General features: G+C 45.9%; 2 long non-coding RNA genes and 1 other non-coding gene across 3 annotated transcripts; 1 reads left to right on the top strand and 2 right to left on the bottom strand.

Annotated features, from left to right (window-relative positions):
• Window positions 1-10,369: 10,369 nt before the first annotated feature.
• On the bottom strand, window positions 10,370-16,360 carry LOC110213140 (uncharacterized). Its single transcript, XR_002325899.2, has 3 exons — window positions 14,675-16,360; window positions 12,956-13,322; window positions 10,370-11,993 (listed from the first exon to the last, which is right to left on the bottom strand). It is a non-coding gene; the product is annotated as an uncharacterized LOC110213140 (long non-coding RNA).
• On the bottom strand, window positions 13,143-13,219 carry LOC144455208 (small nucleolar RNA SNORD93). Its single transcript, XR_013483921.1, has one exon. It is a non-coding gene; the product is annotated as a small nucleolar RNA SNORD93 (small nucleolar RNA).
• LOC144456251 (uncharacterized) lies at window positions 16,348-23,462 on the top strand. The gene is made up of 3 exons (XR_013485173.1): window positions 16,348-16,690; window positions 18,903-19,086; window positions 21,337-23,462. It is a non-coding gene; the product is annotated as an uncharacterized LOC144456251 (long non-coding RNA).
• Window positions 23,463-24,387: the final 925 nt, after the last annotated feature.

The following is a 24,387-nucleotide window of genomic DNA, read 5'->3' as shown; positions in this document are numbered from 1 at the left end:
ATTAGGGCTGGATATATAGTTTGGGGAGGCATCTATATAGAAATGACTGTTCAACCCATGGGGGTAAATGAGATCGCTTAGGGAAGAGAGAAGAGCAGAGAACCCAAGGGAGGGTCTTGGGATACTCATACCTAGCGAGCGGGACATGGATAATGATCCCGCAGAGGAGACTGAGAAGGAGTGGTCTGATAGGTAGGAGGAGCACCAAGACAGATTAAATGTTACAGAAGCCATGAGAGGAGAGAGTATGGAGGAGGAAGGGGTGGGGGAGGCCAAGGGTGGGGGTTGAGGATGGAGAAGTCTCATTGAGAGCTTGCTTCTTAACTGGTGTTCCTGGAGAAGCCCCATCCTCTCATCTGGATGTGCCAACAGCAGCTGGGCCTTAATAATGCCAATTACACGGCTCCCTATTGCAAATGTCTGTTCTTCATGTCTTAATGTGAAGATTAGTCAGAGACTCCTAGAGGCTATTAGCGCATCAAAATGGTATTTCTTAAGCCTGCCAAAATGATTGTATTTGTGCCTCTACCCCATTCCCCAGGGGATAAGTGTAGGTTAGGAACAAGAGTAGCTCATTTCTGTAGTATTTTAAGGTTTCTAAAGTACTTTGCTCACAACAGCCACCATCTTCCCCCCACCCCCCACAGTGGGTAGAATATGTATTCTTGTCCCCATTTCACAGTTAAAGAAACTGAGTCTTGGAGCTGATAAAGGCCTCATCCAGATCCATACAACTAGTAAGTGTTAGAGCCAGGATTTGGACTCGGATTTCTCCTGACTCCAGGTCCAGTGTACTTTCCCAAAAAACCGTGCTACCTCCACGATATACCATCACATGGGGAAGACCCTTATGCTGTGTGACAACCTCTGAGTGAAATAGTCATTTGTGATTTAAACAAAGCCAATCATTATAGTTTTATTCATTTCCAGTGAGCATTCAATAGTTAGTGAATATTAGCTGTGACATGTATGTTCTGGGCCAGACTTCAGATCTGGCTCTCTCCATCCATCCTCATTTTGATGACTGAGTAGGAATTCCAATTGTAAAAAGAAAAACAAAACAAAACAACTTTATGAACAGTATTAATGTTACTTCCAAATACATCAACATAAATGAGTTGCCATCAGCTAAGACTAATGAACCATAACTTTTTTATTAGTTATAAATCACCAACACTGAAAACTGTTACAAATTGTCTTAATTTCTCTCTCTTTAAAAAATTACATCCAAAAGGAAGCAAAAATGTGTGTGGCTGTTTAAATGGGAGATGACATTCATTGCTGCTTTATTGAGGGGTTCAAATTTCTGTGTTTGTTTAGAAGGGAAAATAATATAGCTAGTAACAAGGTTCATTTGGGCCTTGGTCACTAACACACAAAAAAATGTTAGTGCAGGGAACACCAGATTTGGGAACCATCATGTATCATATATAATAGCACACCAGCTAACTAGCTTCGCTGAGGAATAAGGCATTCTAGTGATATGGATTTAGTGGTTAATAAAAAGTTAAAGAAAAACCCATTTATGCCTAAAATCATAGAAGTACAACATAATGAATATATACTAAAAGTACACAAAATGGATTTTTTCCCCTAAGGAAAAAACCTACCAAGTGAATGAGATTGTTATTTTAGAGCATAAAGTTATATTTTCTACCACTCACTCACCTCCAGTTGAAAATGTGGAAAGGACATGATCTTGTGAATACCTTTGCTTTCATTTCTCAGTTAGGCCTATTAACACTTCATATAATAAATCCTGGTGATCGTTGTTTTTTAAAAAAAAATAAAGGACATTTAAGAGACATCAGGAAAGTAAATTAATTAGAATTATGCCTCACACAACTTGTTTACAGGGAAATGGTGCTGTGACAAGGTGTGAAATCCCATGTTAGGGCCCTTAATAGTTGTAATTAGCACACACATTTATATATAAAAATCTTCAAAGAAACTCTTGTGGCTTTTAATTGCGTTTGAAAGCTTCAGAAGTTTGGCAGCTGGAGTACTGCATGTAGGTCTTTAGGTCTTCTCTGGTTCTCCTGACCAGCAACTTTTGCCCTTTTGAGTAAAAAAACCCCAACAACACATGCTAGTTATTTGAGAGTTCTGCTTACTTGAGGGCCAATTAACAGGGGCTTTAAAGTATATTTATTCTCAAGGATTTATATAATGAGGAAAACAATCTTCTCCTTCAGTAGAAAATAATATGCCCTTTAAAATGTTAGAATAAATTGGTTGTTTTGTGCTTTATATATTATGTTGGAATATTGGGCCCACTCAGTTCAATTCAACAAAGTTTTATTAAGTGCCAACTATATGGGAAGTATTGTACTACCCTCTGGGGACTGTAAAGACAAAAATGAAGCCATCCCTGCCTTCAAAGGGTTTGCAGTCTTTCTGTGTCTGAAATTATTTTCAGTGTTGCGTTAGGCATCCTGCCACAGACCCCAAGACTGTCCATATTCTCTACTTTAGGACAAGTAAGTGATGGCAAGATTTTAATAGTGCCTAGCATTGGGGGTGGGGAGTGGTGGGAGGGACAACAGAAAACCAATTGAAATCCTTTCTGTCATGACTCCACCACTCTTGTCATAGAGACCTCACAAGTCTAGTTCGAGCCAAATTAACGGTAATTGTTCTTTCTATTGGTATAATATCTCAACACAAGGTTGTCACCTTTGGAAGATACACTTGCAATTTCAGCACCTGGGGTGACTTTAGGACCTTTCCTTGTAATTTAGGAATGCTGCTATTAGATGGAGGTAGACGTTGTACTATTTGTACTCATTCCAGCTCATCTCAGTGTTGAGAAATTGGCACTGTTTTCCAAACCACAAATTTACAAAACATATAATGTCCATTAAGATAACTGATTTATTGACAAACTGTTTTAAAAAGTAACTTTTATAACAGATTTAAAAAAAACCCTAAAAAACCAAAGTTCTCATTCATTTCTCTAGCTGGATTGCTTAACTATTCTTTTTTTTTAAGCCGAGAGATTGCTATTATGGTCTTAGTTCCTCAAGAGAAGGAAAGCTTTGCTTTCAATTCTCCGCTCCGCCTCAGCACTGGCATCGCACATTCTTCGACTTGTTTGCCGGTCAGCTCTCTGGTGTCTCTTTTCCAAAGAATCATTTTACTGACTGCTCTGAGTCGGCCACTTGTGAGTGAGGTCTCCTTTTGTGCCAGAAAAATACCAGCTCTCTCCAATATTTCTCTGGTTCGCCCTCTTTTTAGGAATCTTCTCATATATTTATCCTCCATCTATAATATTCAGAGAGACTAGGAATTTGTATGCATCAATTCACTGAACTTCCAGAGTGAATAGATTGCAAAAAGCTTCCTCCTTTGTTCTTAAAAAAATCAAATCAATTCAACAAACATTTATCAAATATGTACTGTGAGCTAGGGATAGAAAGACAAAAATTAACAGCGCCTGCCCTGCAAGGAGCTTACATTCTGCTTTGGGGAGGAAGGCAGCTGTGCCAAGATGAAACACAAAGTAATTTCAGGAGTATTAGCTGGGGAGATCTGGGGTACGAGTTGGTACATGAACTGTGCTTGGATGGAACTTTGGGATTCTACAAGATAAATATGAGGAGGGAGAGAATGGGTCATTAAAGAAAAATGTTATTTAACCAGTTTTATTCCAGCCTTTTTTATATCACAATAATTTCTAGAAAGATCTTCCTCTTTCAAAAAAAAAAAAGAACGCTGCCTTGTAACAAAGAAAACCAGTTTATTAAACCTGCCAGATCAAGTGGCGCTATCTGACAATGAAGGCGGCTCATCAGCACAGTCCCCAGCTCTTCTAGTAAGAGGAGGGATAATAACAACAGCATTCGCAGAGCACCCACTTTGTGCCAGGCACTGCGTTTCATTAGCTGAGACCAGTATTTGTTTTTTGTTTACTCCAATCTCGGTTTCCTCTCAGATACCTTTTCACTGATATTGTTGAAATCATTATGCATAGTATTCTTCTGACCCAGCAGCACCTAGGTGGTGCCATAGTGCATAGAGCACTGCTTACTAGCTGTGTAATCTTGGGAATATCACTTAACTTCCATTTCCTCATCTGTAAAATGGGGATAAGAATAGCACCCACTTCCAAGGGTTGTGAAGAGGATCAAATGAGATAATATTTGGAAAGTGCTTAACGCAGTGCCTGGCACATAGTAGGAGCTATATAAATGCTAGCTATTATTATTTTTTTCCCTGCTTTGGTTTTTCAAATCTCTTCATATTTCTCTGAATTTCTCATATTTATCCTTTCTTGCTACATATCCCATTATATCTATTGGTTTCTCCAGTTTCTCCAGTGTCCCCAGTCAATGGGCACCTGCTTGGTTATCACAAAGAATCCTGCTATCAATATCGGGGCTGTTCCACACCCAGTTCAATCTGCCCTCTCTGTGTTGTTGGCTGTTAATATGAAGCAACCAAGACAAATCCAACTGCACAGAATTGAAGGCAGTCACAAAAGCAGCCACGGCCAAGGAGTGAGTCCACGCTCTATTTGGGACATGCATATTTGCAATGTAGAAGTCTTCAAAAACCACATCATGCCACTCTCCAAGATTCCATCTTGTGCTTATGTGAGTTAAAAGACTTGCAAATGTGAACATAACATCTTATTTTACCTTGAATGTCATTATCAAACATTATATTAATGCCACATTTTACTTTGTACTTAACTACATCATTAATACAAGAGAGGCTTTAAACATTATCCTTTTTTTTCCATAAGGGCCTCTAGAGAGGCTGCATGTTGTAGTGAGTAGAAGGTACGTTTCTGAGTCAGGAAGTCCTGGGTTCAGGTCCTGCCTTTGGTCCTGCCTTTGGCACCTGCAGGCTGGATGACAAATCTCTTAACTTCTCAGTGGAGTGTCCACTTGCAACTCTCTATAAATTACCTTTCAGACACAAGTCTTCAAACTCTTACATTTGCATCAATTAACCGGTAGATGAAGAAAGTATGGGAGAGGTCTCCAACCTTAACCGTCTCCCCAAGTCCTCTCTTTTCCAAGCTGAAATTCCCATTTCCTTCATATGGCACCATCTTGAGCACCTTTGCCCTCCGAGCTGAGCTTCCTCTGGTGTTTCCATTGTAATAATGTGTGCCCAGACCTGACTACTAGTTGGGCACCAGATGGCAAAGCAGAGCTGGATATGGGGCAGGGCCTATACTCTCCATTTCTGGATGCCCCCTTCTCTTAATATAACCCAAGGTCCCACTGGCTTTTCTGATTTCCCTATCATAGGGACAGAGATGGCTCACACACATTCACAGCATTGGTTCGTACACTGGCTTATGCTTCACTAAAAGCTTGGGCCGTATATTTTGTTTTGTTTGTTTTGGTCTCGGTTTTTTCACCGACAACCGGTAACTTATCATTTTTAGAGAGTCGCTTGGTTGGGGCAGCTAGGTGATGCAGGGAATAGAGCACAGGCCCTGGAGTCAGGAGGACCTGAGTTCAAATGTGACATCAGACACATGACACTTAGTAGCTATATGACCCTAGGCAAGTCTCTCAACCCTGACTGCCTCACCAAAAAAAAAAAAAAATAGAGAGTTGCTTGGGGCATGAAATGGTTAAGTGACTTGCCCAGGGTCTCCTAGTCACTCTGTGTGGGAGGGGGATCTTGAAGCCAAGTTTTTCTGATCCTAAGATAAACTCTCCACTTGCCCCAGTGAGCTGCCTCTCCCCCCCCCCCCACCTTTTTCACACGAGCTGTTTTCTGGCAATCGATGCTTCCTTGTCTCAGACTTGTGAGGTCGATTTTTAAAAACCCAAGGCTAAGACGAGATGTCCATCTAGTCCTATCTGGTTTCATCTTATTACAATCAATCCGATGTTCTCACCTGTCAAGCCCTTTTTGGATCCTGGCTGCCTGTCAGCCCGCCTGTTGATTGGCCAGAATTTCATTTGGTGCCGCACGGTAACAAAAGGACAGAAGGTGCGATCCGGAGCCTTAATTGAAGATAACAAGTTTCGAGCTGTCCTAGTTGCAGTAAGCAATGGAGAGATTGATGTCTGGCTTGAGGTGGAGGCACAGAGTGGGGCCTTGGCTTGAAAGCTGATGAGCTGCACGACACGAGCCTCAGTTTCCTCCTCTGTACATGTTTACAGGCAGAATGGGAATGCCTGGGTTATCCAACTCAGCTATACTGGGATAATCACACAGACCACTGGATGCCAAGCCCTCTGAAAAAACCAGCCACTGTGGGGAACGGGGAGAACCTAACAAGTTCAAGGTCAAGGGGCTAGCACTTGGCTAGAAGCACTCACTTTTCAGTTGGACGACTATCCCAAACCTGCTTGGCAGGAGGCAGCGAGATGGGAGCGTTCAGCGTTACTTGGGTCTGCTTTCCTTGTTAGGTTAGATAAGATCATGGATCTTATCCAGAGCTGGGAGGGACCAGAGAGGTCATCTACTCCAAGCACTCTCTTTTCCACACAAGGAAACTGAGTTTCAGAGAGTTAAAATGCCTTGTCTCCAACGCCATTGCTTTCCGTTGTACCAAGATGCTTCTTAAGTCCACACTCTGACAGTGACTGTGGGCAAATCCTTTAACCTCAGTGTCCTAGGCAACCCTCCAAGATGACAGGGTACTAGGTACAGTTGCTGGTTTTCATTAGTGGAGAAACTTTTCCAACTTGGAGCTCCCTACATTGATAAAATCACACACCTGGACCAAACCCCACTTCCTCTGCCCATTCTCAGTTCCCTTGTGCGCATTGTTACACTGCTGGGTCAGACTGAAGAGGATTCCAAGGAAGTGACTTGGGCAGGGCGTATATCATGCCATATCTCTGACCCTCCCAATGCTGCCCTTGTAGGGGATAGCTCTGGCCTGAGGAGGGAATAGAAAAATGACAACTGGTGTAGGGGTGGGGGTGGGAGCCAAGCATAATTTGTTGGCAAGCCCAAGGGTGTGGCACAATGGAGTATGTATGTGGAGATGATGCCATTCTGCAGATGTCAGAACAGCTGCCCTCACCAGGTGGCTTGTTGGACATAGGCACTGAGCTTTCCTCTTTTGCCTGGCATCCCATTGTCTCATACTACCCCTCCTTCCAGCAGAGTTGGCCATGGGAAGGGGAAAAAGGAAGGAAGAAAGAGCCTCTTCCCTGTTCCAAGGTCTCTCCTCTCACACAGGATGAAGGGCTCTGATAGCTTGACTCTCGGTGGCCACAAAATTTTGCTTCAGTTTTTTGTGTACCTAAAGACCCCACACATCTGGAGGAGTGTGCGTGTATGTGTGCGTGTGTGTGTATGTGTGCGTGAGAGATGGGGGTGGGGGGGCTTCTTTATTCCCTGGTCTGCTGCCCCATATGGCCAGCTATAAAATCTCTGAAAGAGATTAAGTACCTGTTTGAAATCCTGAGCTCCGGACTGCATGATCTGTTTGGTCGTTCAGAGATCCAGGGCTGAAAAGAGCAGCAGAAAAGGGAGCAAGGGGGCCACTACTGATCCAGCACCAGGGGAGCACCAGGGTGTGGGGCCCAAAGTCAACAGACAGTAATCATCTGCCTTTTATGTGCAAGGCACTGGAGGATCAAGAAAATAAAGAGAAAGAGTAGCTGCCATCCTGAGTCAGGCTTGTATTTCCCTACAAAGGGCCAAGGTTTGGGAAGAGATATGCCATGTCCACAAGTAAACTTAATACAAGGCAGAGTGAGATAAAGTCAAGGAGAGGAGCCCACAAAATGGGCAAAGACTTGGAGAAGGGGCAAGTTGCTTTACTCCTCCAGGCCTCAGTTTCCCCATTTGTGGAATGAGCGCATTGGCCTAGTTGACCTTCCAGCTCTAAATCTATGGCCCTTAGAACTCCAACATTAGGCAAAGGTTCCAAGGATCATGGAATGGTTTGCCTGAAACGGTCATCTAAAGCAAGCCCTTCATGGTAGAAGTGGGAAAAGAAGGCCTGAACAGGGAAGTCACAGGCCAAGGGGTTACAAGAAATTGGAGGAAGGCAGGTTTTGAACCCAGGAGTCCTCACGCTCCACATTCGGGGCTTCTTTGGACATTGAAGACTCCTTTGCTTGCTTACAAAGAGTCCATCATATTGAGGGCCATTTGTAGGACCCGAGGTAGGCAGCAACCTGCCAAAGATGGCATCTGGTAGGTTTGTGGGTAACAGAAGCAGGTATTCAGGCTGCCCCTAGCATGCCCCCTTCTCTCTGGCAACAGGAGGAACTTTGGGTCCGTTATCAACCCCTAGAAAACTATCTGTCCGGTTTCTCATCAGTTCTAGTTGCCTGGGAAAAAATATCCTCAACTAGATTCTTTAAGGACCAATGTTTGCACATGGCTAGGTGCTGCCCTCTGGCTGTGAGGCACAGTGAAAAAAGCCCCGAATTTGGAATCAGTCATCTTGCTTTGCAATCCTGACTCTGATGTTGGCTGCCTTGTCACTGTGGGCAAGTCACTTCTTCTTGGGCATCATTCCTCACCTGTCAATTAAGGGGTCTGGATTTAATAGCCCCCAAGATCTCTGCCTGCTCTAAGCCCCGGAGGGAGGGAGGGAGAGAATGTTTCCAGCTGGAGCCAGGGATGTCTAGGAAAGCTTTTTAGTGGATGCGGCCTCTGAGCTGAGCCTTGAAGGAAACTATGGGTCCAGAAAGTCTGAGGGAAAAGTGTGAGTATTCCCAGGTCCTATTCCACAAAGCTCCATATTCTCTTACCTCATGGGGTTGTCCTTTGTAACTTTCTCCCCCTCGTTCCCATCACTCCCATTGCGGTCCCATGCCCAGTCTCAGAAACCAGCTACCACCTTGGAGCTGGGAGAGCTCCCGAATGGGTGACGATAAGAAGGGAAGAGGCCCACGGTCTTATGACATTGACAGAGATGTGTCGTTCTTACATCCAAGATGGAATACGGAAGGCATTTTCCCCCCCATAGAAACACTGTTCTACTGGATGGTTAGGGTCCCTGGGTATGACCACCGTGCTTGTATTATGGGTAACACAGACATTTACTGGCCTGCTCGAGAACCAGGCAGGCCATTGTTTCTATGGGAAAATGTTTGTCAAGTTCCAAACAACTGAGCTAACATGCTAACTTTTGGAACACACCCCATTTGTAAGTCAGCCAGAGCCGAGGAAGAAGGGGCCATTGTCTGAAAGGCCTGAACCAAAGAAATCTGGTGACTTGTTAAACCAGGTACCATTTGGGAAGACAGCTGGGCTTTTGGCTACACATTGCATCTTGGCCTATTTGGCTCAGTGCAAAGAGGGAGAAAAATCGCATTAGCCTCCAAATCACGCGTGTCATGGCCCATTCCTGGGAAAGCATCAGTTACCAATCCATCGACCATTTGCCGTCCCGGGCCTCCAGCTCCCTCTCATCTATTTCTCAGCCCACCACTGTCCCACGTCAGTCTTAAGTTGCTGCCCCTTAAATTTGCTTATAGGAATCACTAAACCGCAAGTGTCTTCCCAGGATTTCATTCACCTCAGCCTGTAGTTTGCTAACAGATGCCAATCTCGGAGGCATGTCAAGAGGCTCTATGGGATAATTGGGAGTGAAGGGGTCACCACCACCTGTGGAATGGAAGAAGGCTAATCGCTCACAGTTCTGAAGGCATAATCCTAGTCCTATACCAGCCAAAGGCCTCCTGACCACTCTTTAGCTGCTTCCTGCCTAAAATTCTTCTCACTCATTTGTTCAATAAGCCAAAAAGCCTGCTACGTACCAGACACCGTGCTAAGCACTGGAGACAGAAAGGAAGGTAAAACACGGTTTTTGCCCTCAAGGAGCTCGGTCTAATGTGGGAGACATGCCAACAACTGCGCACAAACAAATATATACAAGATGAACTGGGGGTAAACTGAGGAAGGGTGCTCCTATTCAGAAGGATTGGGAAAGGGTTCTTGGAGAAGGTGGGAGTTTGGCTGGGATATGAAGGAAGCCTGGGGAGTCAGGAGGGAGCCCAGGCATGGGCGTTTCTCAGAATAGAGAAGAGTGTCCTGTGTGAGGAACAGCTAGGAGGCCAGCCCTAGCCACTTACTATGTGCCAGGCAAAAACGAAACAGTGCCTGCCTCCAGGGAGCTCACAGTTGATTCTATTCTTCTTGGTCTACGCCTTAACATTAGCTCTGCTATTGCTACTTGGTCATGATCACAGCTGCCCTTATTTCACTGAGCTGTGATGCCGGTGAAAATGCCCAACATTAGGAGATGGGTCAAGTGAAGGATTCGGACACATGGGGAATTTTGGGAATTTCCATCCACATGTGACACTTGCCATTAATACCAGTCTTTGAAAAGGTGAACATAAGACTAGAAGCAAGTCCCTGAATTGCGTTTTCTTCCCATCTCCCAAAGGTGCTCCTCTTAGGAATGAGGAAGCCAAGACTCAGGTTAAGAAGTCAGTCAATCACCATGAGTTTATTCAACACCTTCTTGGGTCAGGCCAAAGGAGATGCAGTACCAAGGAGCTTATAGTGCAGCAAAGGAAGGAAAATGGATACAGACAAATGTTAAGAGACAATGTATGTACGAAGTAAACGCAAAGTAATTTGGTTGGGGTTGGGGGTGGTCAGGAAAGGCCTCCCCAGGAGCTGTGAAGGAAGCCAGAGAGGCTCGGAGTGACTTGGCCAAGGTCACACCCAGGCAACGGCTGAACTCAGGCGTTCTGACTGAATTCAGTGCCTTTGCCAAGATGCCAGGCTACAAATTCAGAATCAAGCATTTATTAAGTGATGTGCCAACTGAGCAAGGATCTTACACTCTCCTGGGAGTAGATCACACCTTCTCTTTACCTTTCTCTGCTCTCCAGATACCAGGCCGAGCAGCAATCCTCACTCAGTCCTAGAATCCTACATGTGCCCAGAGCTTGAAGGGACCTCCAAGAAATGAAATAGACAAGATATGGCCCATAGGATTTCATCGGAACTGGGGGCTGTCCCAGAACCAGGAGCTCATCTGGCCACAGACATGCCAAGCGAGGCAGGATTTACCTCCCTGTCCAAAGTGCCCTTGGGACACAGTAACAGTCACATTATGGGATGACTGTGATAGACTTAGCTCCTCTCAGCAATGCAAGGATCTAAGACAACTCCAAAAGACTCATGGCGAAAAATGCTACCCACATCCAGAAAAAGAACTACGGAATCTGAATACAGATCGAAGCATATTATTTGCTCCTTTTTTTTGGTTTTGTTTTATTTCTTCTTGTGGTTTCTCCCTTTGGTTCTAATTTTTCTTTACAACACGACGAATGTAAAAATAGGTTTAATGTGAATGAATATGTTGAGCCTATATCAATTTACATCCCATTTTGGGGTAGGGGAGGGGAAAGATGGGGAGAAAATTTGTAACTCTAAATGTTATGGAAATGAATGTTGAAAATTAAAAGTAAATAAATAACTTCATTAAAGAAAAAAAGTGCCCTTCGGCTGTGTTGACAGATGAAGCCTCTTTCAAAGTAGGAAGAATATTGGACTCAGAGGCAAAAGGCCTCTGGCCCAAATTCCAGCCCCACCTGGGGTGACCTCATCCAAGGAAGCACCCTTCATTTGCTCATCTACAAAGAGATCTCTGAGGCCTCTTCTGGCTCAGTTCTGAAGGAAGCTGGGGTATGGAACCAGAGCCGGGAAGAGGCTCTATCACTAGGCTTGGCTCCACTGTGTTAGGCTTTTTAAGGATGCTTTGGTCTAGATGAGCCATATTCTTTCCCAAATAGAACTGCAGATGGTACCTCTTTGGAAAGGCTCCCTACCAGCCGGTGCGTGTGGGAGGGCACTACAGTGGAATGACAGAGGTCCCAACCCCAGTTCTGCCACAGTTACCTGGAGACCTTAGACATGTCACTTAGCCTCAAGGGATGGCAGGGTGGGGGTGGCCTAGGGGACCTCTGACTCGTCTCAACTTCCTCTAATCCCAGGGCTCCAAGCAGGACGTCTACAGGCACCACCTCTTCACGTTAGAACCTTGTTCACTGACGATGGGCTTTCTTTGCTTCTCCTTTATCCGAGGACCAGAACTGGCAAAGGAAAAACATCATTTATTATCTGCTGGGCCTGTGGGGCCCAATGACAAGCTGTAAGACTTTCACTTAGCGAAGAGACAAGCTCTCCCCAATCACACCGTGAGGGGAGAAGGCGCTTCTGTTCAGTGCTTGGCTTGTTTGTTTCCGAGAAGTGACACCATTACATTCGATGCCTTCTGTGGGATTTCACTCCTGAACTAATCACCCTATCCATGTATCCAAGCTCTAGCACACAGACATCCTGCAAACTTAAGGCTGAGGCCAGCTTGGTTTTTCTCTGTTACTCCAGATCTTCCTGGGCGGGGCTCACTTGTCTTGGCCATCCAGTTTCTGGCAATGACAACCTTCTGGAAAGGCCACGAGCCGGGATGCCCCGAAGCGAAGCTCAGCACCAGCTGCAGTGATCAAACGTTGGCCCTTGCTTCTACTCTGTCCCTTTTTAGGCTCCAGTTTAACTTGAGCGTCACCACTTGGTTACCTGATGGCCCAGGCCAGCCTCCGGGCTGCCCTCTTATACCCACGGAGTCAGGGGGTCAATAGCAGCCAGCAAAGGCTGAGGAAAACTGCTTATAAGATGGCATGTGGCGCTTCCCAGGGACTCAGACCCCAGGAAAGGGAAGCACATTCACTCACCCTTAGAGTTGGACACAAACAGATCTCATTAAGTTACAGGGAGTTTTTGTACGTGAAGCATAAAACAAGAACAGTCAGAGAGGCCTGAGACTCACTCAGTGATGAGGCACAAGTTCTACAAATTTCAACAAGCCCTGAGAACGTATAATCGCCTCAGCCATGGCCCAGGAACTGATCACAGTAATCGAGTTTTGAGAAAAGGCAGTCATTCTCCTAATACTCTACTTAGAAGTCAGGAGAATGGCCTCCATTTCTGAAAAGGTTGAGGGAAAAAAAACCCCACCACCCACCAAGCATTGAAACTAAAACGTTAGGTCCTTTACCTGGAAAACTCACGTTTTCAGAACATCTGCTAAGGGTAGGAAATGACTCCCAACCAGTTTTCAGTTTTGTTTTTTTAATGAGCATCATCACTGTTCAGTTTTAGGGTTTTTTGTGATAAATTGATCTCCTGGTCAAGCAGATATTCTCATTTTCCTGACATCTTCAATATCCAAGAGAATGTTCATTTGGCCTCAGGTAAATCCTTTAACCCATCAGAGCATGTGAACTATGCTCAATCAGACTGTGGTTTTCATCCTCGGCCAAGTATTCCATTTCCCTTACAGGTCATGTTAGATGACACCCCACTGACCCATACCTGAAGTAACTGGAAATTCACCATAAGCCTGTCTTGTTTTCCTCATGGACCTTGGGACAAAAAGAAGAAAATAACAGCATTGTGCTTTTGTTCAGGTGTGAACGCAGGAAGTCAGGGCGGACATATTCAATGCCCAAAATTAGCCCAGCTTTTCCTGGCCTGCCAATACCATGAAGACCTGCTGGTTGCATGTAGTCCAGCCCAGACGCTAATACAAACTCCCCACAAGGCAGTACTCAAGCTCCAATCTGGGCTTCTGAGGGGTAAAGAGAGTTCACTATGTCCAGACCACCCCAACCCTACCATGCTGCTCTCCATGTCATCAAGGCCACCCCAACCCTACCACACTGCTCTCCAGTGGTATTCCTGCTGTGGTCATACTGCCAAGCACATAAACCCAGATTATCACTCCTGTAAAGGATCTGTCTATCACTTAGCGGGGGGGGGGGGGGGGACGGGACAGGACAGGGGGGATGACACACGACACACCAGTCCCAGGCCCTGGAATTTCCCAAACCAAAACATCTCTCTCTGTGCCTGGCCACCACCCTTCTGGATGGACATCTCTCCTGTGAGACACTAAGTTCCTTCAACTTTGAAAGCCACAGGTTAAACTTCTGATGCATTTAAAAGAAATTTCAGCTGTACGTAACAAAGACCTGCAGCTTCACAAACAGTCCTCGTTTTCTGCTCTATCATACAGACAAAACTGCCCACTTTATTTGGCATTTGTTAAGTTTAGAATAAAAATGAATTTTAAAAAATAATATAAGCCCCTTGTATTTGTACCTCCAGAATTTAGCCCAGTGCCTGGCTTATGGTGGGTATTTAGTAAAGAAGCAAAAGACAGCCCCTGCCCTGAAAGAACTTCTGATGGAATGATTTTGGCAGAGGAGAAAAATGAGGTCCAGAGAGCAGCAAGTTCCTTGCCCCAAGGTCTTGGGGGTCAGAAGGGCTGAGCTAGAATTCAAACCCTAGGCCTCTAATCAACATGTCCTCTTTCCCAGCAGCCATCCTCTAGCCCCAAGAAAAAGTCAGAGTATTTTCTTATCAGTCTGGGGGGGTTTATCTGCCCAGTAAAAGGTGAGCTCCTTCAGGGCAGAGGCCATTCCATTCTGACCTTTGTACCCTTAGCACCGGAGGCTTCCTCCCTCCCTCCTCCAAGAGGACCTAGAAATTCTGAAATACTGGTGGCAGGTCCATTTAGCTAAGAGATAAGAGCTAGCTGGGGGCCTGCCCTCCCATGGCCTAGACTAGGTCCTGGCCCCTTGAGCAGGGGGCTGGCCTGGCTAGACTCACATTCCTCTTGCTTTCCCTTTGCAAATCTGCCCTGACTGCAATTCCCTGTGTGGGCTACACACTCTACTATTACAAAAGAAAAGTATCTAGTCAAACGGCTTACCTTTTCCATGCGTGCAGCACTGATCTAGATGGAGGCTCTTTTGGTAGTAGCACTGAAGCAAGAGGAAGTGAGGGTTTGGAGGGTTTTGTTTTTCATTTTTTCAAACCCAGAAAGAGCGCCCCAAATTCAAAGTCTGTGGTCTCTCTGCTCTAACCACACTGGCTAATCCTGGCACTGGGCTAAACCTGCACCGGGCTAGCCCCATACTAGGCTAACCCTGTCCTCCCAGAATTGACATCCCCAGGCACTTCCAATACTGAAATCAATTTTCTTAAGGTCATTTCTGTAAAATGAAGGAATTGGACTAAAGCAGGCCTTTTCAGACCCTCCTGGGTCATAGACACCTCTACCCCCCATCATTTGGGCAGTCTGGTGACGATTAGGGACTCCTCAAAATGGTTCCATTTTAAGTCCATAATTGAAGGAAATGCTTGGTTCAGTTAGAGGTTAGTGAAAATAAAGTTGTATTTTTTTTTCCCATCCAAGTTCATGGATCCCTTAAAATCTATCCAGTCTGTGGAGCCCAGATTGAGATCCCTCGGATGCCAAAGGAGCCCTCCTGGGCAGTATTCTGTGGTCCAAGGGCACATGTAGGGGCACAATCCATGTCTGGGGGAAGTCAAAGTGTATTTCAACGGCCCATCAAGAGCCTTGGCCAACAGTCAGTTTCTAGGGCACAACCTTCCCCAAGCCCACTCTGTCCAGAATCCCAGCAGGACCGGCCACCACGCTGACCAGAAAATGACTGCTTCATGATTTCCCTTTGCTGGAGTTCCTAAAACACACCTCTCTCTTTCTCTCCCTCCCTGCTTAAAGAGTTTATGCTTAAGAGCTCTAGCAGGGGGCATTCACTCCCAGACCCCCATTTAACCAAACCACACAATAGCAAACAGGCTTTAAATGACTGTGTAGGAGAAATCAGCAGCCTGTTGTTTGTAAGGACCCCTTCTTCTCAAGCTGAATGCTGCTCCAATCAACGGGTCTTTTACCCTCCCAGCCCCAAAGTGGGGGTGTAATTATCTCTATTATCCAAGGCTGGACTTGACGCACAGGAAAATGGCTCGAGAGATTTGGCAAAATGGATTTCAGGATTATAGAATTTAGGAGCAGGAGTGGCCTTAGAGGGCATTTCCTCCTACTCCCTCATTTTACAGAGGAGAGAATCAAGGGCCCTAGGCAGTGACAAACCGTAGCGGAGCTAAAACTCTCTTCTCCAGCCTGAGGTTTGGGGTGCTTCTGGGGTTCTCAAGGGGCAGCTCAAGGTGGTGCAGAAGCCCAGAGACCAGGTGTGAATTACCCAAAGTTACAAAATCGTGGGAGTTGGGATCCAGACCCAGATCAGTGTAGAGTTCGTTCTCCCATTTCATGATCTATTTAACCTGTCTACCCCTTACTAAGATCACAGCATTTAGAGCTAGAAGAGATCTCAGATCACCTAAGCACAACTCTCTAATTTTACAGATAAGGACACTGAGATCTCGAGAAGCAAGGCACTTTAATTCACCACGCTCCAGCCACAGGCAGCCTTGGCTAAGACTGAGCTGCAGGGGCGGAAGTGCTCCTGGGAGCATCTGGGAGTTAACTACCCCCGTGCAATCACAGGTCCCCTTCTAGCTTTCACGTCCTTGGAGGACAGTGCAGCTGTTTTCAGAGATCAGCTGTCCGGCTGGAGAGAAAGACATGACTTTTCTAGGAGAGATACTGGGAACCTGAGCTCTGCCTTCTGCTGGTATCTGCTTAGGGAGAACAGACAAAGGCCTAGAAAAATCACGACTCAGAAAAGGGATAATGAAGCTGCCTTTAAAATGGGAGTAAGGGGTAGGAGGAGACATAGTGTAGGGATAGCCTAGTCCCACCTGGAAATAGGAAACAGGCAGGTTTGGTTGGGGTTTCGACTCTGTAAGGTCAGGATATAACGCCCTCTTTCCTCCTCAAGAGGTATGAGGAGATGGGGCGCCCTGTGCTCCAGGACCCAAGGCCCACAGGGTTGGGCTGTGAAGGCACCACAAGGCTGAGGTAGGAAAGGGCTACAGATAAGGGTACTGAAACCATCGGGGTCTTGGCCATAGGGTCTTTGGTGGGGGGGGTACAGGGCAGCACGAGGGCCTTTGAGTTCAAGCACCATGTGGGTGTGGAGGAAAGGGCTTCCCTCTAAGCACGCTGTTTTTTCAGGCAGGAATGAGACAAAAGGGAGAGCCTGAGCACTACGTGGGGCCTGGGGAAAGGGGCTTACCCTGTGGGCTCTCTGGGGTAGGAAAGAAAAAGGGGGCTTAAAGCACCACGTGACTTCCCTCCTGGGGAAGGGAGTTAGGGATGGGGGGTGTGTGTTATAGGTGTGACCTCCCTCCTTGGGAAAGAGGATGTGGGGCTCAGATCACCATGTGGCCTCCTGTTTGAAAAGGGGGGCAAGGGAGCCGTAGCCCCATGTGGCCTCCTTACTTGGTAAAGGGGATCACAGGCACAGGGTATCACGTGGCCTCCCTTCTGGAGAAAGAGGCAGAGGGGCTCAGGACACCACATGGCCTTCCTCTTTGAGAAAGGGGCCAAGGAGATGCCACTCCCCGGCCCCACATGCGTGTGCTCCTCCCTGGTTAGGCTTCTCATGAAGCTAACCGCCTTCCTCCCAACTCTTGTACCTCTTCCCCCGCGCCGTCCCCCCCCCCCACTCCCCACCCCCGCTCTGGCTCCTCAGGAGAGCTGAAGCCCATGTAAGGTCGTTGAAAGGGAAGCGGTTCACTTGGAGTGTAGGGATGGCAGGAGGGAGGCCGGAGGGGCCTGGGACAGGAGGGCTGAGCCCAATTACTCACCAGTGAGACCCCGCGCGGGGAAGGGGTGCCCCCTGGACGCCCCCCCACTCCCGCCCCAGAGCCTGCCCCTCAAAAGCGTCCAGTGCCTTGGAGATGGAGTGGCCATGCGCCCAGGCGCGCCAGGGTGCCCAGTGCAGCCAGCTGCACGCATCTGGCCCAGAGGCTGTAGAGGCGCCCGGGCGGGGCCAAGCAGATTCCCCCCCCCAGTTCCGCCTCCCAAGGGCCCCCGCCCCTCGGCCGGTGGCCCAACTTCCCCGCCCTGGTCCCCGGGACTTTGTGCTGACTTTCCAAAGCTCTGGCCAGCCCCAGTCCCGAGCTGAGCTCGCGAAACTGACTCTCGCTTGCCCCCTGCTGTCCCCGGCCTTCAATGACACCGCTGATCCGCCTGGCCGCCACCCTTCTAGCTGCTCTCGTTGGCTAAGAGGGGCTGGCCAGGGCTGACCGAGGCCTGGCATAGGTGTGGCCCCCATCTACACCAAAGGAGCCCTGTGGCTCTGGGGAGCTCCGATCCTAGCATTTGGAGCCCGAAGGGACCATAGAGAACAGCCGGCCCAAACCCTTCTGGTGGCAGAGGGGGAAATGATTGATCCAGGGTAGCCCATCCTGTAAGGGGCTGAGCCGGGCCTCCCGGCTCCAGAGATATTTCCCGAGGCTTGAATCAGGGTTGGCCTGAGGCCAAATGGTAACGTGTGTGAAGCTGTGGGAGCGAGCTCCCCATTTCTAGGGCCAGCCTGGCCTTGCGATTTCGCGCCCACTTCTCTCAAAACTTCTCCCAGGAAAGAGGTTGACGTCAGTCTTCACTACCGGGATGGGAATGGGTAGCCAGATTTCTGGTGCGGCCGAATTCTCAGCCTTTTATCTGGACGTGCAATCAAAAACCCTGTTCTCCCAAAGCAATTTCAATTCAAACAATTCAGTTAAAGGCAACAAGCATTTTAGCAAGGGTCTATTATGTGTAAGGCTCTGTAAATAACAAATACAAATTAAATTAAGTAAAAGAGCCTACTTCTGCTGCTGTGGGACCGGCCTCACTTCTCTGGGGCTCAGTTTCCTCATCTGTAAAAAAAAGGGAGATTTGGGCTGGATTACTCCTGAGACCCTGTCCCTAAATTTCTGATCCTACACTTTGAAGAAGGGAAGGAAAACTAACACCTGAGAAATTAAAATGGGGTTTAAGGCATCAGAAAGCAGGTGGGAGGCTGGGAAGGCTTGTCTTAGTAGAGAAGCTGACAGGCTTTCCCCCCCAATCATGTCTCTCTTACTCTCCTTTCCAGCTGCCAGGTTAGTCACCACCATGTGCCTGCCCAAGGTTCTAGGAACTTCTTTTCGATCAAGGTTTTTAAAAATGTATTTTTTGATGCTCATATTTCAATGTAATTGGTTTTCTTTGTAATCCTTTGTATTTTATTTTATACACTTAGAAACATAATTCTGAGAGGGGCTCTATGGGCTTCACCAGATTGCCAAAGGGAGTCATCACAACACATCGTCATCATCGTCATCATCATCATCACTAGCATTTATATACTGCTTACTATGTGCCCAGCACTATCCTAAGTGCTTTGCAAATACTGTCTCATATGATCCTCATAGCAACCCTGGGAGGTAGGTGCTATTATGATTCCCATTTTACAGTTGGGGAAACTGAGGCAAATAGAGGTTTTTTAAGTGACTAAGCCCAAGGTGACACAGCCTGTTGGTATGTAAAGCTGGGTAGGGAACCCATGCATTAGGGAAACTGCAGTCAGATGCAGACTTATTTGCTCTGTACTGTTTGGTGCAAATGTTAATGTAACCACAGAAGGTTGTTGGGTATCGTCAATGATAACCAATAATATGGTTGATGAAAAGGATCCCTTTGCTGTGGCTGGTATTGGCACTTGGGTCATGAGCTGTTTTCCAGGTGTAGAGGCCTATTGGGAAGCCTGCCTTCTTGGGAAAAGCCAGGGAAGCATTGCCTAGTCAAGTATGACTTTCCTTGTTCATCAGAATCCAGTTCAATACAAGAACATTGTGTCAAGCCCTGGGCTTGGTGCTGGGAGAGAAAGACAATAAACAAAAGTCTTTTGCTCTCAAGAGGCTTCCTTTCTACCGGGGTATCCCCAACTGATAGAAATAATCTCAGCCTTGCAGTGCCTGCTGGCCTCACAATATCTTCAGGTAGTCCTAGACTACCCTGGCAGTCCCAGGAAGGCAATATTTCCTCCCTCCTAGCTCCAGAAATACACTGACCTTCCCCAAGATCAGAGCTTGGAGCAGAAGGGGTGGAGAGGATCATCTTGTCTAATCCCATTGGAAGAAGAAGAAACTGAGGTTCCTAGAGGTCTAGGAATTTGCCCAGTGTAAGTGACAGAGTCAAGATTTGAACCTAGGGCCTCTGACTCCAAATAATACAGCTTTCTACTGCCTAATTCTTTTATATGGCACTAATTTCCTGTATATTCTGTGTATCCTTGGTTCAGTTGTAGAAAATATTAGAAAATGTGGAAAAACGTATATAGAAATGTATGTAGAATGCATGTAGAAATGTATGAACTGTACGAAAAAATATTTATACATAAAGGGTGATACCATAAGCAAATTAAGAGAGCATGGAATCATTTATCTGTCAGATTTATGGAAAAGGGAAGAATTTAGGACCAAAGAAGATATAGAGAGCATTATAAAATGTAAAATAGATAATTTTGATTATATTAAATTTAAAAGTTTTTGCCCCAAAAAACCCAATGCAGCCAAAATTATAAGGAAAGCAGAAAACTGTGGGAAAATTTGTGCAACAAATTTCTCAAATATATGAGAACTGAGTCAAACTGATAAAAATGCAAGTCATTCTCTAATTGACAAATGGTCAAAGGATATGAACAGGCAGTTTTCAGACAAAGAAATCAAAGCTATCTATAGTCATATGAAAAAATACTCTAAATCACTATTGATCAGAGAAATGAAAATTAAAACAACTATCAGAGTGGCTAACAGGACAAAAAAAGGAAAATGTTGGATATTGGAGGGTATGTGGGAAAATTGGGATACTAAAGCACTGTTGGTAGAGTTGTGAACTGATCCAGCCATTCTGGAGAGCAATTTGGAACTATCCCCAAAGGGCTATAAAACCGTGCATGCCCTTTGATCCGGCAATACCACTGCTAGGTCTATATCCCAAAGACATCTAAAAAAGGGAAAGGGACCTATTTGTACAAAAATATTTATAGCAGTTTTTTGTGGTGGCAAGGAATTGGAAATCAAAGGGATGCCCATCGATTGGGAATGGCTAAACAAGCTGTGGTGATTGTAATGGAATATTATTGTGCTATAAGAAATGACAAGCAGGGTGATTTCAGAAAAACCTGGAGAGACTTGCATGAGCTGATGCAGAGTGACGTGAACAGAACCAGGAGATCATTGTACACAGTAACAGCAATATTGTTTGATGAAGAATTGTGAATGATGTAGCTGTTCTCAGCAGTACAATGATCCTAGACAGTCCCAAAGGACTAATGATGAAGCACAATATCTGCCCCCAGAGAAAGATCTAATATTGATTGAATACAGACTGAAGCATGCTATTTTCACTTTCTTTTTTTTCTTTTATTCAAATCTTGTATGAAATGACTAATATGGAAATATTTCATATAATTGCACATGTATAGCCTATATCTGATTGCTCACTATCTCAGGGAGGGGAGAGAGGGAGGAGGAGTAGAATTTGAAACTCAAAATTCTAAATAAAAATGTTTAAAAATTGGGGGGGGAAATTATATATACATGTATGGATATACACACAGACACACATAGATTGTATATAAATACACACACAAATATACATATACACATCTGTCTTTTTTTTTTTTAACATAGGAAACCTGCCTGTAAACCTGAAGAAACCAGCTCAAAATCTGAAAGTCATGGTAAAGAAATATGTTTGAAATGTTCCTGGACTGGCAGTGGTGAGATGGGGAAAGAAAATCCACTTTTCCAAGTCAACACATGTTTTGGAACATATGTTTATTAAGCACTGGCTCCACGTCTGACTCTTAGCACAGACACTGTACGAAGTTTTGGGAATACAAACTCCAGTAAAATGAAAGACAATCCCTGCCCTCAAGGAGCTTACATTCTAATGGAGAAAGATAACACCCAAAAGGGACCTGGAAAGGGGTGGAGAAGGAGATCCCTGGGCATGGGGAGGAAGAAACATCTGGGGAACCAGGAGTGGAGCTGGGAAGAGTGAAGAGGGAGCCTAGCTTTGGCCTGGGCACTTCCTCAAAATGGCACCTCCTTTTAGGAGGCAGTCACCAATCAGAGGACGGAGCACAGTAGTGAGGGGTTCTTTTGGCTGAGGAAGGGATTCAGAGCACCAGCCACAGGCACTAACTCCTAGGTCTTGAGTAGGCCAGAGAAGGGGAGGCATCTTTCAGGGTGAGAAGCCCAGAGAGTCGGAGCATAGCCTGTGGAGCAGTGAAGGTACACTGTTCCAAACTGTTATATTCAAGAAGGAGAGTTGTGTTTTTTTTTTACAAGGCAAGAAAATATTTTATTGTATGTTTCCCAAAAGTAGAAAATGAAATGAACCCAATATACCACACTGTAAACACTTCTGATACGTTAACACAAGCTGAGAGCAAAGAGAATGTGATTTTAACCTTGGCATTTCCAGCACCTGGTACAATATCTGGTGCACAGTAGATGCTTAATAAGTGCTCGATGATCGAGTGAGTGGAAGGAGTGAGCCCGGGAACTGAGGACACGCAAGGACTCTTCTTAAAGAGTTATCCCTGGTGCGCATCCCCAAAAGGGATTTATTGTGACTTTGAAACAGCAAGGTGAAGAAGGCGAGCTTTTAAACACAAATAGTCATATTTATTTCAAGTTGGGGGAGATGCCAGAAGTGTTTCCAAAGGAGAAAGCATTTCTGCAATCAATTCTGGAATGTCCACCTAGGGACAAACACAAAAGTGACCTCCACTCGCATTGGTGATACTCTGTCTTGGACAAGGACCAGGGCGCGGTCTCTTTTTTTCTGAGCAAATGTCCTTGTCTTGCTGGGTATTAAGGGACAAAATTGTCAATCCAATAGATTGGGGAGGGGGTTCAAATATTAAAAACCAGCTTGTTAGAAAGTAGAGGTCAGACTGTTGTGTTGGAGAGATTACTTTCCAAAAGGCCTGCCTGTAGAATGAAGAAAGGCAGCGTGTTTGTCTGATGGCAAGCTTTAAGGCCTTGAACCTCGGCTTAGTCTCCATACAACACAGCCGTGACTCATATGTACCGTAAAATGCTAGGCTAACACTATGGAATACTGCCTGTAACATTCCGTCCTCTCCCTTTTCCAGCCCACTTGGTATATATAGCCCAACAGCTGCTCCAGGTTCTTGGAAACCTTGTCATGGCATATAATGGCACATCTATTCCTGAAATCCACAACTGAAACATACTCCAAACATATAAAAAATCATTTATATGGGCCCGTTTACTCTCAAAGAATCTATTGACTGACACAGATTTATCGACTGCGTACCCCGCATCCCACATCTCAGCATTCTGCCCAGTGTTGGCCATATTCTGGGCATCAACTCTCATCTGAGACCATCAGTCCTCTTGTGGCTTGGCTGACCCATAGCCAGCAGCTCCTTCCCCACAATACCCCAGCTCCCCTGTCCCCAAACTCTTTCCTTTGTTGGCTTTTGTCACACCACAGAATCTTGCTTCTCTTCCTTCCTGCCTGTTCCATCTGTCTCCTTTCTTGGCTCCTCCTGTCCCAGGAATGTGGGCACCCTCTTAAGTTTCAGTCATTGGTGTTTTGCTACGCTTTGTCCTTGGGAAATCTGCAGAAATCTCATCTGCTCTCCTGGCTTCGCAATCATGGAGCTTATTTCCAAGTCTGTCTCACTCAGCTCTAGCCTCCCATCCCCAGCTGCCTGCTGGACATTTCCAAATGGAGGTCCTGCCATCAAACTCAACAGTCATCTCGGCCAGAAGCTAATCCATTTCAAAATGCTGTTCATGCTCATTTGCTTGAGGGATTAGACCCTCAGCCTATGAAGTCATTCATTATCAAATCAGTTATTTCTTGATTGGCATGCTATTCAATGGAGGATTTGACTATGAAATGAGAACATGCTAAGGCTGATTAGAAGGACTCTGGGAGAGGTCTGGACATGAAATCTATTAGAACTTGGCTCTAACCAGGTGTCCCTAAGAGCATCCCACTAATTCGATGTAGGGGAAAGGGCACTGGGAGAACCAGGCAAGCCATGTACAAGATGACTCCAGAAGGCTAGGGATAGGACCTGGGAGCTCTTGTGGGAACAAATACCTTGTACCAATGCAAGTTGGCAGGAACTCTCGCTGCTAATGCAAGTTGGCACCTCCCCTGACACCTTTCATAATCTTAGAGTTACCTATAGTACGGGGAGTCTGACTTGACCAGGGTCATAAAGCCAGTATAAGTCTGGGGAAGGACTTGAACCCAGGTTTTCCTGGCTTTTAGCCCCTATCCACTGTGCCACACTGTCAGCTCTGTGCCTCTGTCAATGAATAATGGTAGTTAAGTTCAGATTGACTGTAATCAAGTGTTGATTCGGGAGAATAAAGGATATAATACACATTTCACTCTCTCCATAAAGAAGTAGCAGGCTGTGGGGGTAGAAGCTCATCTACATGGCCAGACTGGGTTGCTCTGGGGGTACCTCAGGCACAACTGTTTTTCTGTTGCCAGGGAGAGGTGGAGTCTACAGTACATGGCTGAACTTCAAGACAGACAAGGTATTGGTGAAGGGGAGGGGCGATAAAGGAGAGGAGAGGAAAAGAGATAGAGAGGAAGAGAAAGGGAGAGAAAGAAGAGAAAGAGGAGAGGAGAAGAGAAAAAAGAGAGGACAGAAAAGGAGAGGGAGAGAGGAAAGGAAGAGA

This window comes from Phascolarctos cinereus, unplaced genomic scaffold, assembly GCF_003287225.1.
Source record: "Phascolarctos cinereus isolate Bilbo 61053 unplaced genomic scaffold, phaCin_HiC Scaffold_1;HRSCAF=81, whole genome shotgun sequence".
Lineage (NCBI taxonomy): Eukaryota > Metazoa > Chordata > Mammalia > Diprotodontia > Phascolarctidae > Phascolarctos > Phascolarctos cinereus.
The sequence above is the reverse complement of the archived record's forward strand: the minus strand, read 5'-3'. Positions and strand labels throughout refer to the sequence as shown.